The sequence below is a fragment of the Stigmatopora nigra genome, chromosome 22, assembly GCF_051989575.1.
Source record: "Stigmatopora nigra isolate UIUO_SnigA chromosome 22, RoL_Snig_1.1, whole genome shotgun sequence".
Lineage (NCBI taxonomy): Eukaryota > Metazoa > Chordata > Actinopteri > Syngnathiformes > Syngnathidae > Stigmatopora > Stigmatopora nigra.
In genome coordinates this window covers 7,458,248-7,475,962 of record NC_135529.1, presented here as the reverse complement: position 1 = coordinate 7,475,962, position 17,715 = coordinate 7,458,248, and the positions used below count along the sequence as shown (strand labels likewise).

Here is a 17,715-nt window from a genome sequence, read left to right as displayed (position 1 = left end):
AATCAAATATCCCCATAAAGGTTTAATCCTCAAAGGTTTACTGAGGGATTGTTTGCAGGAACAGAAGTTCACTTCATTAGCCTCATTTTGCTCTACCATGTCCATGCATCCAGTTGAAAATGACCCAAAACAAAACTGGTCAACTGTTTGTTCCTTTTTTCCTGAATTATCCAGCAATAAACTTTAACAAAAGTTTTTAGAATTAGTCCTTGTTGTTGTTGTTGTTGTAACAATGGTAAGCTTTCTTAATTCGCCTTAGTTAATCTTTAGTAGCTCAAATCTTGAAGGAAAAAACAGACTTTTTTGTCCAAATTTGTTTTCAGTCTATTTATCCCAGGATAAGAATAAATGTTTGTTATGTTTAACTACAAAAATGGCACTAATCTGTGTATTATTTAAATAAACATTGCATGACATTACACATTTCATTTGAGTTTTCTATGCTTTGATCATAAAGTAAAGGAAATCATCATTCAAAACATTTGGAATACCAGACCAAACAATAAAACAGCCAAGTTAAATACAGTTTGCAAATCCAGCGGTTTTCACCATAATTGATTAGGTGAGAACACATGGTTTGTGGTTCACTGTTTTTCACCATTATAAATACTTGAACAGAAAAATCTAAGTTTAAGTTTGCCAAAACGACTGATAAGAATTTCAAGGAAATGTTTCCTATCCATTAAACACCCACTTTAAAAGTCACACTTGAGTTGTGGCCTTTCAGCAAAAAAAAAAAATTGAAGAGATATTATGTATGCCTTCTACAATGTATATGGTCTAATAGTACTGCTTATTTTTGGACATCCAGCAGTACAAAGTGTGGCATTTCACTACCTCCCACAAAGGCTTTTATCTTTTATTTTCAAAGAATGACATGTACTTTCACCTGAAGCTCCACTGGGTTTACAACTTTCAATTATGTTGTGAAAGTGACAAAAAGTTATGTGAAATGGACAGAGTGTTGCAGTAAGGGCCAAGTTCTGATCCCTGTGTGTGACTGTGCAAGTGACATTATAATAATCAGAGGTCACATTGCCACGATTTAAACAGTGCATCCTTGCTGAGAGATAAGATTTAAACCACAGAAGAGCTGAGCGTGTAATTCCAAAATGGAGGTGAGGAAGTTGTGGGTTTAGATTGACATATCAATAGAAATGCTGAGCCTTGATGAAGTATCAGAATTTAAAATATAAGTTGCTCTGTCAAGGGTCGTTTTGGTGGAGGCATGAAAAAAATTGAACAGATTGTACTAAGTCAGGGGGTCTCGCTGCAAGTACAATGGCAGGGGAATATGATGAAATAAAAATACATAAAGAAATAAATCTAATCATTAAGAGAAATGTGCACGAGTTAGGGAACTATTTGGTTTACTTTGCCACGGTATCAGATAATAATTCAGGATACATTTCAAAAGTAACTTGTTTTAGCCAAGGACAGTGGGGAGAATAATAGGATAAAAATAATATTTTCTGTCTCTCTTGATCTTAGTTTTCTCCCTTGGAATCAAGGTAGCGCATAGCTGAGGGTCAAACTCAAGCTTACGTATGGAAAAGATTTATGGTTCAGTGTTTGATGGCACATTGCGCTCCATAAACATATGTACACTGAATTTCAGGGGGGAACACATTTTTGAGAAGAACGCCGCAGAGCTTTGAGGTCTGCAGTGTGAAGACTCTTTGTGTATTCTATGAATTGGATCCTTTTAGAGCAAATGTAGTGGGCCAAACACTGCTCCACTGTTTCTCAAGTCTTGATATTATACACTTTCAACCTCTTGATCCAATTCCAAATAACCTACTTCAGGAGAAATAATTAATTGTCCTAAGAAACGCATTATTCTGAACTGTAATCTACCAAATCCCCCCCTGGCCAGAAAATCAGCCTTGGAACGTTTATTTTTACTCAACAACTATGATGATATTGCTGATAATGATGTCGCTATTCATTTCTTAATTCGATTTCTGCTATCATTCTTTTGAGGGTTGTGGTTGAGTTGGGGACAAAGTAACTACTGTTTGATTGATCGCTCTATTGAGACATGATATGACAGACAAAATATGAATGTAAAATAAAATACACAAGCATATTCCATAAAGTATATATCCTCTTTACTGTCATGGGTGACACATTTGTCCTGACACTGTATTATAAACATATTTCAAGCCATCAAGAGCCCCCAAGGGAGATGTAAATTCTCTCTATGGTTTTATGGAGGTTCTTCCTTTGCTTTTTTTTTCCCATTTCCAACCACTTGTTTTTTGTCAGTCACAATTGAACATCTATATATGGTGTCAGCAATGTAACTTGCAGTAGTCGAATAATGAGACAAAAAAAGACAAAACAACATATGGCAATTATTACAGATTAGAATTCCCATTAAAAAGAACTAATTGGGAAGGGGCTTGACAGCATTCCGCATTGGCCATTAGTGATTGCAAGATTTAACAGGACTAAAGCCTGATTTAAGCCTCTGTAGAGATTTATGCTATCAAATTAGAGACACCAGACATTGGGACCAGTTTCAAGGCTTCACACTCCCCTTGAGACCAATGACTGAAAGATTCATTGGGCGTCCGACTCTTTTATCCCTTTAATTGCCAGCATCAGTCAGAATAAAATCTCATCCCTTGCATAACGGAGCAGAATTGAAAAACAATAATACTCTCTTGCTCCGGCTTTTACACCCTGTGTTGCCGAGAGTCTCCACACACCTGTAACGACTGATGTTTTAGTTTTGCTTTCCTTGACCACCAATGCCCCCCAATGATTTTACCAGAAGATGCTGACGCACAAGTATGTGCAAAAATGTGACAGCAGGGAGTGAACTTTTCTTTCCTTTTCCTTTCTCCCGCTGTCCAGCTCCAGAAATAATATGAAATAACTACAGGCATGGGCGCTTGGATGTCTTGCCGTGAGTCTGAAACTCCTCATTGGTGGGTACTTCCAGGAAATTTCACAATACGGCTGCTTGGGAGTTTAGTGTATACTGTATAATAATATCAGTAGGTTGTATTGGACCTGGCTAGACTATTCCTCCTGCCCAATGACAATAAAATAATCCTGGTTCTGTTAGGAAACTTGCCACCGTTGGTAGAAATCCCAAGATGTATCATTACTGCTCACTGTATCTTGCAGTGGAAGGGCATATAGGATTTATTGATTACTTAACCCTCCCATTCCCCATGTTGAATTAGCTTGAAATGAACAGAACTCCTCTCTTTTCCCAATGGGTATGAACGTTATTTTTGTTGTTGTGTAAAAAGCCTTCTAGATGGTATCTCTATGAGCACTGCCTTTAACCTTGAGTATACCAGCTTCCATCTTTCTCTGCTTAATGTCTGTCAACAGGCCTCAACAACACCCCTTAACTCTGACGTGCAAAACTTTAGTTCAAACATCTGAAAAGGCCAGGAAGCATTTCGAGTTACTCCAGGAAGCAGGTGGATAACTACTCAACAAAACCCAGGTGTGGTTTCCAGACATATAGGAGGTATGCTAAACAGTTATCCAACTGACTTATGACTGGAAAATATATACCATGACTATTAAAAAACAAAAAAAAGTCTCACTTGAGTAGTGCAACAAATATGGTGGCATTTAAAGTAGCATACTCATATATCAAAACTGAAGTTAAGAGTTGAAAAAACCCTTTTTTTTACATAATGAATAAAGCAGAAAACCACAAATGGTCATGCAGCGTAATTATTGACGTCACAAAAATACTGTATATCTGTCAGTGAGACGTTCTATTGGCAAACCGAAAGTGGAATGCTGTGTCGAGGTCATTTTCTGACCTCACACCTGAATATTGTTTGGCTTCTGCGAAAAAGAATTGGTCGTGCTATTTCAAATGTCAAAATAATACACATAGATCTGGTCTCTGTTGAGTAGAGAGTTAAGCGTGTGTAGCTCATTTTCGGAAGAAGTTCCTATTCCAGTTGTTTCTTTAAGGTTTGGCTTCCATTTCAATGTTTTTTTAAAGACAATGTCCAGCAGAAATAACTAACGCAATGGTATTCTGCCATTCATTCATAGTTCATGAATAGACGATTCTTTTCGTCCTCTTTTTTTACTATTTATGAAGTAATGATGTCATTAGATATGGGGAAGCCCTGGGTTTACAGCAGTTTAAGGTTGTGGAACAAAACCATCTGTGGTGCTGGATGGCTGACAAAGAAAGAAAGAAAGTGTGGGTGGAAACATATCTTATTCCCAGTGTCATATCTGCTTATTTTTGCTACAATATTTGCCATTCTTTCTTTGCCAGACACGTACATTTTTGTTAAGAGAAACTGTACGGGGCATCTAGTCAGTCTCGTGGGGGGTGTTCACTCTCCATTCTCATGGCCAGGGGGAACAAAGAAACTCAAAAGTTTTTTTTTTTTCGAGAATAAACTAATAAACAAAGTTTTTTTGTGTGTCAGATGGGAGTTAGGGGCATATATTGCTTGACATTGCAATGTATCTGAGCTTAAATAAATAAAAATGATGGACAGCCACCAAATGAGTTACCTCTGTTATGCAAGGGACCTTCTGCAGGACATGCCACATGGGTAGCTCAAATTTTGTTAAAGCTGATAAAGATTTGGCAAGAAGCCACACAGCACAGATGGCAAAGTGGAAATCAGTCATCTAATTTCAAGGACATCATGCGCAGTTGTGCTATATTGAGACTCCAGAATCAAAAACAGGCATTCAGGCATATTATACACATTTTGTTTACCTTAGGCAGTAATTTTAGATTGAAAATGCTAAGTAGTTGTGTGTGTTGCAACTGAAAAAGTGAATTAGGTGTTCAAGCAGTATTTTTAGCATATGAGATGAAGTAAATTGGAAATATTACAATGTTGTAAAAAGATGATTTGCTTGGGGTTGGGAAGCATCAGATTGAAAAGACTGATGATTAATATGTTCGCACACTAAGTGGAAAAACAAACAGGCAATCAGGATTCGAGTCCAAATCTGATTTAGGAAGTGACTTTTTATAAACAACCAAAATGAGAATACACCAAGTTTCCATGTGGCACATTAAAAGAGTTTCAGCCTTTCAAGACACTCAAAAGTATCTTTCTCCATGAGCCTAACAAGAGATGTTCAAAAGAAGAAGAAAAATAGGAAGAAAACTGGGCAACAAGACAGCTAATTGGCCAACAAGGTGGTCTGGTTGGCAGACTTTTGATCGATATGGTGTGTCAAGTCAAGTTTATTTGATTAGCTCTTAATCACCAAAGTGTCTCAGTGGTTCTCACAGGCTCACAGATCACAAATTTAACGACATCCCAAGGTGTAAAGCCCATATCCATGCAAGGACAAACTAAATAACAGATTGAGGTGGAAGGGATAAGGAAACCATGAAAAGGATGACAGAACATTTCAAAATAAAGCTAAGTACGGGAAGAAGAAACCTACTAATGAATATAATGCTCTTCCCTTACACAGAAAAAAAAGAAAAAAATCACTATTGTGAAATAACCACTTGACTGGCAGTTAGTGTACATTTGAATAAATAAAATCGTGTTACATCGGATTATTAGGATAGTGAATAGCGGTATATCTAACTTTTGATTGTAGTAGTGTCAACAGTCAGGTATGCCAGATCACAGCAATAACATCACCTGTTTTATTTCAAATGACATACCCATGGCTAATGTGATTACAGCTATCATAGGATTATCATGAGTGAGCTCCTTGAGTATACCATTATGCAAAGATTTTCAACCAAATTTGACACCCACTTTGTCAGCGGCAGTTGATATTGTCTCCCCAGACTCCTCTAAAAGAACCGAGACTACAGTCAGAGGAATAGTATGATTGATGGTGAAAAAAAGGATGAGGATTTGTGGTGTCGAGTTCCTCTTTGAAGATGGTCTCATCACTGAGACTATTGCTTCATGTAACGCTTCAGAGGATTTCAGTCCATTACGCTAGTCCACTGATGACAGAGGATTATTCCCAATGACAAGTCATAGGAAAGGTAGGCTGTTGCCTGGAGCCTTAATAATTTATCTTATCATTACTCACTGAGTGTTCAACGAGTATATAGTGTAGGTGATTCATCATTGATATTGCTGTATGACAAGGGGATGATAAGCCTTCAAACAATCCAAAACAGGATACCAGTCGCACAGTATGAATTACATTCTTTTTTATTACATTTCTTTCTTATATTAGAGCATTCTGGCATTCCCGTGCGGAGTTTGCATGTTCTCCCCGTGGTTGCGTGGGTTTTCTCCGTGTACTGCGGTTTCGTTCCACATTTCAAAATGGATTGAACATTCCAAACATTCTTTAGGTAAGAGTATGCAGTTGATAGTCTTCATGTTCCCTGAAAACCAATTCAGAGTATACCCTTCCTTCTGCCTGGTTTATGTTGGAATAGGCTCCAGCACCCCAGTAATCCTTGTATATATTGGTCAAATGAGTCCACTCCCCTGCTTTGATTATGTGACTACTACCTTTTAAGGCTTCTTTGTCTTTCTCACTTGAATGTTTTTCTTTTGGGGGAGTGGGGGGTTAGCAAGGATGTGTTTAGGCAAGCAAGAGTTTGTGCTGTGACACAGTGACACAATGGTCATTGAGAATTAGGTCGTTCCCCAGGGCAAGTTCAATAGATGATTAAAAAAGAAAAGCCAAAACTGGGCCAGCTCCTAAAATGTCACCAAAATGTACACCCTGAAGAAATTCTACTGTACAATTACATTTCAAGTGATTATTCATTTTCCAGCCAAAACAAATAAAAGTATGATACAAGTCTTTACACATCGTATAGCGTGTTTGCTCTAAAGGATGACGTTGCCATAGCAACGGCATTACGATCCCTTCTCGGGAACTGACTATGGAGACTTCTTAAGCAAGACAAATATGTGTAGTGTAGCATCTATAAGATGTGTATCTTAAGGAGTTTCCTCATAGATTTCCATTATTTGTTCAACATGGCATGGGTGATTCAAAAACACACTAAAAACAATTGGATTCTATTGGTTAAAAGGTTTAAACTGTCTTTGATAAGAGTATTGGTATTGCACAGTAGAGCTTTAACTTTTTACTTTCCTTGATGGCAATAACTTCGTAAAAACCTTCGTGAAGGCATGGCATATTAATTACAAACTTAGCATTGTGTAAATTAAAAACCTCACTCTGAGATCCAGGACAAGTAAGTAATCGGTTTATGTTAATCCCTCAACAGTGTATCAGAATGCTAAATAAAAGCTTAGTTGAAAGACAAAAGCTTTAAAATCTTAAAGATGACGGATTAAGTGTCATGCCTTAGACATTTTGAGGCTTGGATACAGGATGTAAAAATGTGGATATCAAATAAGTTGTAAAGAATGTATAATGGGAGATAATGGAAGTGTACTCTAAAGGATGCTCAAATTGTGCTATTGTTATATTTCTTAAATCATTAAGTGGTTAACTAAGTGTTTCTTTCTGTCTTTCCTACTCTGACCTAAGCCTCGCTTTGTCCAAAATGAGTTACGGTCAACCTGGTAACCTGAGAATGTTGCGCTCCCTAAGGCCTCAGTACTCCTTTCTTGAGTTTTCCATTATATCATGGAGGAAGTTGTATTTAATGATAAAAACATCTGACTAAAAGACAGATGTGCTGATATGAGCACAACTCTTAACCTTTAAAAAAAAATAAAAGAGATGAATGTTGCTCACAATCCTATTTGTAGGTATTTTTCACAGGTCGTGTGCTATTCACATTGGCCTGGTCGCCAGTCAGTCCCAGGCCACATATGGACTCCAACTACTGACACCTATGGACAATTAAGAAGGCTCAATGAACCGAAAATGCATAGGACAAAACAGGAGTACCCACAGTAAACCCTTCTCACGCGTGGAGAAAACATAAAGACCACACAGAGCTGTCTGGGTGAAAATTTGAACCCAGAACCACCTTCTGGCATTCTGACCACATGCACTCACACTACCATGCTATTACCTCACAATAAAAAAAAATGCAGTAGAGCAAAACGTGATTTCAGACAGAGCAAGAATAAATAATAAAACATACATTTCTAAATATAAATACAAGAAATGTGTCTGAAAAACAACTGTATTTTTCACTGTGCATGCCGTTTTTCTCATTTATTAATACTGTTGACTTTTTGTCAGCTTTGCAAATTTGACTGAACAGACAAGAGATATATTGCTTTTCCACACCATGTTTTTCTTTATGTAATATTATTTTTCAGGCAGTGTCATTCTGATGAAAATCTTAGGTTTATATTCAATCAAACAAAGGTGTATGAAAAGCAGATTAACATCATGCAGTGGAAAAACAATACATCCATTTTACACATGTGTAGAAAAAGATGTGCTGAGCTGTGAAATGTTTGAAACATCTCATGGTCTCTGCTAAAGCATATATATGAGTCTCATTTACAGCCCATGTGTAGAAAGGGAATATTTACATTACTAGATAATATATAGTAATATAAAAAATGTGCTTGCTGGCAAAAGTATGTGAATTAAAAATAGTGATTTATGTTTAACAGGAAGAAGGATACGAAATAAAAGATGCAATAATGGCAGGATACAAGCAGAGCACACGTTAAAAGGTCTGACCTTTAATTGTAAGGACGATGTATCAGCACGGATGCGCTTTAATGGAAATTTACGATGTACTATGAAACATAAGACGTGTCTGTGGTTGGAACTCTTTGTGAGTCAGATGGTGCAGTCATCTTGATGTACAAGAGCGTCACTAAGCAGAATTACAGGAGAACTGTTCAAGACAGCGCATCAGGAAACATTGAACTACGGATGGAAATCCATCAAGCTCTAGTTCAGTGGTTGAAAGATGAAATTAGGGAAAATAATCCCACACTTTCCTGTTTCCAAAATTGTCTTTCATTCCTTTATTGTTTTGTAACATAACATTATACTGTGCAGTACTGTTCCCATAGTAATACTTTGTTTGGGCATTCTTTACATCTATCGACACTGACATGTTTTTTTTTTAATGGAACTTTCACTATACCTTTTTGCCATCATTGTAGTCATGTTTACTTTCGCTATGATCTATTTCAGAACGCTCAGAATTGGAGTCCCTTAAAAAAAATAAAACGGATAAAAGCTCTTTCTTCTAAAGCCCCAGATTCCATCACTTTCATGTTAAACAGACAACCACCAAGAGACGTCAATGAAGACAAGACAGTATCCTGTGTCCTAGTAACCTAAATTTGCTTTTTAAAGTATTACACTATAATTAGACTGTATTCACATCCATTTGCATTAATGAATGGATCCACCCCCACTACAAAAACCTACTTTCTATTCCGAGTGTCAAATGGGTTGCAAGATAACACGAGTAACGACGATTCTATTAAAAAAAAAACAATTAACTCAACACAAAAGAAAATCTAAATATTGTATATCCTCAGGCATTCTTTGCATAGCAAGGGAGGTTTTGCGCTAATCAATGTTGCTTTTTCACCTCAAAATAAATGAATTCTACCAAGGTTGCCCTTTGTCACCCATCCAGTTTATGAAAGTGAGACTCCTACGATGGAAATCAACTACAAAACTCAATTGCTTAGAGTGATGATGTGTCTGGATTTGAGGCTACCGCCCGGACATCCATCATTAAGTTTCCCCTTGGAAATCAAAGTAAAATTGGTCCAAAAATTGAAAACTTCATCCAGCATAAAAAAAAGCTGACTTTCAACTGACCCTTTATTATTATTTCAATATGATGAGTGACATGTTTGGACCAAGATTTTCCTGTCAGCAGCAAACATCCTCTATAAATACCCCAGAGGCTCATAAACCCAGAAGCAAAGCCATTTCATGCATTCCCAGTCTAGGTGATGCGTGTTACGGTATGCCATATATTTTATTTTATTTTTTCTAGGGTTTTTGTTAGAAGACACCAGTTATCACAGTGTTAATATTTAGCAAATCTTGTGAATTTTCCGTATAATTTTCCGTATCATTAATAATAAAACAGTGTCTAGCAATGTACCGTTTTTTAGGTCTTTTTTGTTACCGAGTTGTTGCATTCATAGTAATTAAAAACAGCAAAGGACATAGTTTTACTTGCAGGTGTACGTAATTTAATACTATTTCTCCTTGGGGAGGGACAAATGGTGCGGTTTGCAATAATGCCTGCTTCATTATCACATTCTGCAATGGACATGAATCAGAATGTCAGGAAAGCAAGTCTTTCAATCCTTATGTTTTCCATTAAAATGTGTCAGAATATGGTTGAGCTTTCGGTCGTTAAAATATGCATGAATGCAGCATATGCTGCTCCAATATCAGTGTGTGTTTCCTTTGTGGCTTTAGTTGGGCCACAAATGAAGTTCAACCTACTGTTGCTAGTGGCATTGACACAACCCCTTAACATAGAAGACCCCAGCATCTGGGCCCATCATGGTTTAATGGCTTATTCATTTACATTTTATTTGTTCAGAAAAGAAAATATATATGCAGTGTATAAACTGGTATTTGTACATGCTACATTACAAAGCCAGCTACATGTGAGGAGAATGGTGCTGAATGGTTTGAAATTAAACACGGCAAACATAAAAAAAACAATTGTTCAAGACCGAACAAGTCTTAGGTGACTGGTTTTGTTAACTGATTTAGTGTGTGCACGCCGCACAATGAAATCTGACCTTGCCATTATTGTAAAGAACAGCTTTACACATGTGTAACATGATCAATGGTATCCCTTTCCCTCAGACGCCGATATATCAGCCAGATGTTTGACAGCCAGATCACTGTTGAAGTGTAAAGACGAATTACGTGCATTCATCATCTGTCATGTTCAAATAAAAAGACTATGGGATTAAATATGATCCACTGTCAGATCAACAGAGGTTAGGGAAAGACAACAAAAGTACATCCGGTACTTTTTGAGCTTATAACAGTGCTCTAGCTACATATGTAAAAAGATATATTTTGTTAAATCACTACTAATTGAAATTTTGTTGTAAAAAAAATAATGACTAATCTTTGTCATATTTTGGGTAGTGATATGGCTTAAATCAATATGTGATACCCGGATTTCTTCTAAAAATTGAGGCCAAATCGTGCGCAGTCCATTCGTTTCCATGCAAAGTATCATTTTAGATTACATCAATGCCTCGTTCACTTTCTTTCCTGCTGTGGAAGCTGTGAATACTTGAGCCACATGGCGTGCGACAGTAATCATTAAAGACTCAGCACATACTACTACTCGGTGGCAAAGACACTGGGGACATCTGTCATTCAGATGAATGTAGGTCGGCGTTCCTCGTGCCTGATTAAAGGAGGAACCTGCCACAAGCAAGTTACGTATACAACATTTGGTGTTGTTTCTCTAGTTAAGACTCCAAGATTCAGTTTCCTCCATTGCTGCTGTTCCTGACTCTCTACCGGTTCTAACATTAGAGATTGGATTCCCCAACTGTCAGTCAATCATATAGGCGTTGATGCGAGCCCGTTGTTAAACATCACAAACAGATGGCCAGCCACTACTATCCCGCATGCGTGCACCCCCTTCCAGCCTGGGTGTACTCACTTGGTAAGAGACTGTAAGCTTCTTAGATTTTTTTTTTGTGCTTATCACTAATTTAGTTTCTTCTATCAAAGCTACCATAGCAATTATTTTTCTACCTACATGCTGAATGTCTTTGCATTAAGTCAGCAGATGTAATTCCCGTGACTGCATTCTGTTCAGATCGTGTAAAAGCTGACAAATGTGTGGAAAAGTATTAATGAGTGCATAAATCCGCTGTAGTGCTTAAGACAATAGCATGCGAGGGGGCTGAAAGATGGGTGTAATTTGGGGCAGGGCAGCGACCCCCGACGCCCAGGCCGTGGAGGCAACGTTGGAGGAGGTTGAGCCAGAGCAGGTGTCTGTGGTGACATCTGCTTGTGGAAACACAAGAACCCTGCAACTACAGCTCTGACTTTGCAACTGGAGTTCCCTGACTGTATAAACAAGGTAGACATCTTCTTGCTTCAGTTTTGGGGTTCCCATGGGGAAAAAGAATGCATTTCATGATGTTTTATCGGTTGATAAAAATGTTTCATGGAGTTACCGGGTGGTGGTGTGAACTAGAAATTGCTTTTTCTTTCTGAAATAATATGTCTCTCAACTTGAAACTTTCCCTGTTATATTTTGTGATTCTCAATGTAGATTAAGGCATGAAAAAAAGAGGTTTTCGTGCAGAGTATTAAGAAGATTCGACCCAGATCTCTTAGAGACATTAAAGAAAGAAATCGTTGGATGCTCGCCCTCATGTAATATTGATGCTGTCATGTTTACTCATCAACCCACTTTCCTTCCGAATCTAATCAAGTTGACAAACCCTCAAGGCTGTTGATTCAGGCGTACCATTGATCCAAGTTTGCCTTCTATTGACCCAAGTGCATTTAGAAAAGACTTTGTAGTGCAATCAAAGGCTTTGTGGACCCCCTCACTTCATGCTGACATGCACTGAGCAACTGTAACAGATCCAGACTATTTTTGTAACTCTAATGGGCATTCACATCAGAATGTCTTGCTTTTTGAGACATCAAACCCCTAGAGCTCCTTACAGCTACACCCGTTTGTAATAAGACAATGAATGATACAAAAAAATGTGTGAGGGTGGCAGGAGGGGTGTTGAGGGAGTTGTTCTAATATGTAACATGGGGCACAAAAGGGGAGGGTCCAGATTCTAAGAGTACCTGATAGGGATTCTGCACAAGTCACAGGAGTGCCAGAGAATCCCATCACTTTGGATCTGACCTATTTCAAAACTCCACGGAAAAAACAATAGCGGGAAGTGTTCCATGTCAAATTTAGTCAACCCCAAAAGAGCAAATGGGCAACCTTTATGATTTGGATTTCAAGTACCTTGAAATATCAGCCAAGCATAAAAATAGCAATTGGAAAAACACTGTGAATAGAACTAAATGAAGTGTTGGGATAATGTCTTATTCTCAAGCAATGTTCTGCAAATCATTTTATTCTGATCATGCAATCTTTTTTGTTAAACCCACACAGAATCTAGGCTTCTCTGTGTTTCCATTAAGCACCTGTAAATAACAAAGGTCAGAAGGTGAAATTGGTCCTATGTTATAAAGTGCTTTGTGTGTTTGCGCTTTGATGGAAGGGAGTTGAATTGTTCAAACATCAATGAAATGTAGCCCTGCTGAAAAAGCTGTGGGCATGGAGACAATTTAAAATATGCTGGTGTCAGATCAAAGGAGAATACTTAAATTTTGATCCTTACTTTTTGAAAAGGAACGGTGCTTTTTTCATGTACTATGAAGACATAATTCAGAAGCCTAAGAAATCCTAATTGAAAATCTGTAAAATTCCTCATTCATTCAATTCAATAACATCTATGGTGCAGTTTATGTCATTTATGTAAGAAGTGAATATTTATTATGTGTTTCTGGTGTACATTCTCGTTGAACTAATAAATACTGCAATTTTAAGACGAATCTCAATGGGAAACTCACCCAAAATGAATTGATAAATTATTTTTTGTTGTTGGGTGAATTCCAACAATATTCATATTGAATACAATTCAAATATTTAGAACCTGCAATAAGATAGAGGCCAGAATTCCTGAACATATTTCTCTTGACTTTGCAGAAAAAAAATGCTGTAGTTTAAGGTATAGTTGATCTACTAGGGAGGTGTATTATAGTTTTTGTTAAGACAGGGGTCCTACCAGCCTGAATCGAGCTGATCTGGCATCAGTCTGTCTGGGGACAGGATTAAGGGGGCTGTGGAGGTGAGGACTTGCTGTTAGATCAACAGACACTGCCTGAGCCATTCATGCAAACAAGCGCATTATCAAGAGGACCACTTAACGCTACATATCACTTAGTACGGTCTACTGTATTATTAAAAAAAAATCTAGAGCTTTATATATTCAGTAAAGAAACAATATGATTTATTCATGCTGGCAACATGTAGGCTATATATGACTATACATGTCATCCACACACAAAAATATAAATATGTAATGTTTAAGAGAAACTGTTTTAGTATAATAAGATGGGATAGTTACCCGGGATGTTCCTATCTGATTTTTGTTATGAGAACAAATGATTGTTTTTAAGACATTTTGCTACTGTGTTGCTATGAGTCAACTTGTGGCTGCTTCACAACTGCTTTGAGTTGGGATATATCTTGAGTGACCCAAGTCTTAGAAACTTTAAAAAAATCATATCTGCTTCATACTTGGTGTCTGTACAATGTTTGCTATGTCAAGAGAAACATCTGTATCCATTCTAATTTGTGTTGCTATGTTACAGCTATTCAATCAACAATCAACTGGAAAAACAAATTTGGGGGCCAATCTGTTTTTCCGTGGTGATCAAAAGTAAGCGGAATATCAGAAAAAAAATGTGGGTTGAAAATGGTAGCTTAGCCAATTTGAAAATGAAGTAGACCAAAGTACTCTTACACACATACACACACACACTGGCAAACATTTATGCACACGCCCCTTCAGCGACGAGATATGCAGGAGATTTAGTTTCCTTTTGAATATGTAATGAGTTTAACATGCATACTGAGCTGGTGGTAGATTGCTGGCAAAGCAGCTGTGATCTATGCAGCAAATACAGGATTATCTGCAGCTAAAGATAAGGGGCACAACAAAGCTTGAGAAATAGCTTCGGGTGGAGGAAACCATGGCCATGTAGAAGTGCCAGGCCCTCGCAGCTACGGTAGTTGATTGGCAACCATCTTTCCATACACGCGTTACCTTTGCACGCCTTCAGGCTCTGCTCCACTTAAGGATAGGTGGCCTAGGGGCTGAAGGTATTGGCTCAGTAGACAGCAGCATCCGCGAGGGTCTTTAGAGGATACAGCATAAGTTCTAAGCTCTGCTTTCCATCAAGCCTGCTTTGATCTTAGTCAGGCTGAAAGGAATCTGTAGACTGATTAAGGGGAATTTTGCATCGTGAACATATAAATAATAATATAAAATACATAATGGATCCTTGTAATGAACATACAGGGCCGTATTATCACAGACAATGTGCTGCAACAGTAAAATAATAATGAGTTTTGGGGTGAACTTTCAAGGAAAGTCTTATTCCAAGATACAAATGTCTCTGGTTATACGCTTAGTGGAGGTGGAAGTATTTTCCAGGATATGACAAAAATCTTCCATTGCCGCAAATGGCTATGACAATTGTTTTTATTGGCAGACTTTAAGGTTACTGAAGACCCTTATGACTCTTTGAGATCCAATAATCCATAACGAAAAGCATTAAATCACCTTGCAAACCAATGAAGAACTCCAACAGTGACGACATGACCAGAAAACCACACAATACATCAATATTCAGAAACCATTCATCTTTTACAATGCTTATCCTCATGGTACTCAAACCTTGTGCCAAACCATGGCCCACCCGGCTTTATAGGTGCATAAAATCATAATGACTTTTAGCCTTCAGATTAACGCATGTACATGAAAATTAAGATAAACATTTTTTATGCTTATGAGCAGCTGCACTACAGAAATAGAACCCTGAGAATTAAATATATTTTTAAGGCTTTAGAATCCTATAAAAAGTACTTTATCTGCACCCAAACAGAAATGTAATTCTGTAATTAGTTAAAGAACATTTTAACACTGTTTGTGTAGCAATGTCGAGGACTGTCTCACTACCCAAAGTTGACTAGTGTGTCTAATGAATTGCACATTACCCACTGCATATGTTTTAAATTAGCCGGGGGTGCTTGATTGACGATTTCCTTTGAGTTTTCTGTGCCACCCCTTAAGATCCCCTAAGGTGTGTTCGTGTCTGCGTGCATGTGTGTTAACGGTTGAGCGTGCCATGGGTGAGGAGTTTCTGGTGCTGCATTGAGTCATCTCTTGCTTCCTGACTCTCGCTCGACCTAATCTAGTGACCTAGTTAGAAGACCCGCAGACTCCAATCTTCGTCAACACTGACTGGCCTTGGGAGTATCCAAAGTTTTCCTTGATTTGCTCTAAAAAGGGATTTCCTCTGAAGGAAGTCAAAAAGTTCTTCGGGGCTAAAGTCAGCCTTGTTTGATCTATAATGGCAACCTAAGTGCAGCATCCGTGTTCTTGGTCTCTGGCATTTTGGCAGTGAAAGCCGCCAAAACGCATATCTCATTTGGCCACCGGCTCCTGCTGGGTGGGCAAAACTGTGACTCTAACTTATTGCAGCCAGTTGCCTTTGGCATTGATTTTTGTACTAGTAGGTGGAAAATGAGAAGAAGAAGAAGAAAAAGAAAAAACACCTTGACGTTCTTCTGTCGGACTATTTTTCCAAAAGCACTATAGCGCTAAAGACCTGATTTTAATCGAAAGCGCTGACCACACCACAGCTTGGGTCTGCTCTTAATTTAAACACAACTTGTCGGATGATTTTATCTGTCAGCAAATATTGTAAGCTAAATGGACTGAATGAATTCTTTTAACCCCCTTTCTCTAGTTGTTCCCAGAAAGAAGACTGTTTCACATAACTTTTTTCCACCCTTTTCAATCCCCCAGAGAGAATGTGGCACCGTGCCATAGGATAGTCTGCCAGAAGAACTAAAGCCTTGCCAGCTCCTTCTCATTCACAAAGAACAAACGGCTGCATTATTTCGCCTGCCATCGTTCGAAAACGGCACTTCCAAGCAGCTGAGTGACAGACTTGTGAAGCGACATGTTTACTGCCCAAGTTAGATCTATATCCTTTTAATAGTCTTTTTCAGGGCACCGCTTTTCTGGCAAACACTACAAAGCGCTCATAAGCAACGTGTTCATCTTAGATGACTTTTATTTATTTTATTCTATCAGAGTTGATGTTTTCAATGACACTTACTGATGTGCAGTCATGATTATGTAGTACATCTTGTAGATAAAACCTGAATCATATTGGTTGCAATGGGAGTCCAGCTACTGTTTTCTCCAAATACTAAGAGGGTTTAGGTACTATTTTTAATCACTAGTGGCCATCCTCCTGTCACTTGCGGTATTACAATGAGCAGGGAATATGCATCTTTTGGTTTTTTTTACACTGCTATAAACACCATACTCAGAAACAACTTTAAAATGCAAATTTTCAAGTGAAAGATTCCGAGTGAAAATTTTAATCATACATTTTGAAAAAAAAAAATACTGTCTTGATAAAAACCAAACTTTACCAGGTATCATTTCTCATTTTGACATTGTTCAAGAAGCCTCTGGTCTCAGTGGAATTGGTGACATTTACAAATAGATTTGTGATCAAGTGATCATGATACACATTCAAGCAGCAAAGAATGAGAAAGAGAATGAGTCTTGGTGAGAGTGAGCAGACTTGGCTCTGAAACACAGCCTGAGTAAGTAGCAGTTAAAATGCATCCCTCCTTCCCTCCAGCCTGGTTAATGGCCAAATGATGATGTGTTGAAGGTCATACTGCAGGTTTCTATGCCAGTGAACCAGTATGTCAATGCAACCTACCAACCTGCCTCCTGCTTGATGTCAAAATGCTTGCTGAGGCTTTTCTACCAACATTTAAATCGTGTGTGGTATTTGTCATGTTGTATTGTGTTTCAAATCCTGTACATATGTCCATTTGTTATTAACTCACATCATAACTGCTAATAAACTGAGTAAAAGGTGACACCATATTCGGTGTAAAGATAAAATGAATAATCCACATTCAATCCGCATTATATTTCTGGATCAAAACATGTATTCATTTTTTAAGTCCTTAAGTAATGTAATATGTGTAATATCACCACAGTAAAAAAAAAATAGCTC

The 17,715-nt window shown here is 37.9% G+C and overlaps 2 protein-coding genes across 2 annotated transcripts in view; one reads left to right on the top strand and one right to left on the bottom strand.

Annotated features, from left to right (window-relative positions):
- LOC144215398 (dual specificity testis-specific protein kinase 1-like) overlaps positions 1-17,715 on the bottom strand; it is a 67,397-nt gene that overhangs the window by 13,707 nt on the left and 35,975 nt on the right. The gene's annotated exons all lie outside the window — the stretch shown is intronic.
- The window catches only part of LOC144215395 (tenascin-like), a 43,743-nt gene continuing 37,386 nt past the window's right edge, over positions 11,359-17,715 (top strand). Inside the window, exons 1-2 of the mRNA XM_077744282.1 lie at positions 11,359-11,518; positions 11,789-11,941. The gene's annotated coding sequence lies outside the window, so the exon portion shown is untranslated. The remainder of the gene's footprint in view (positions 11,519-11,788; positions 11,942-17,715) is intronic.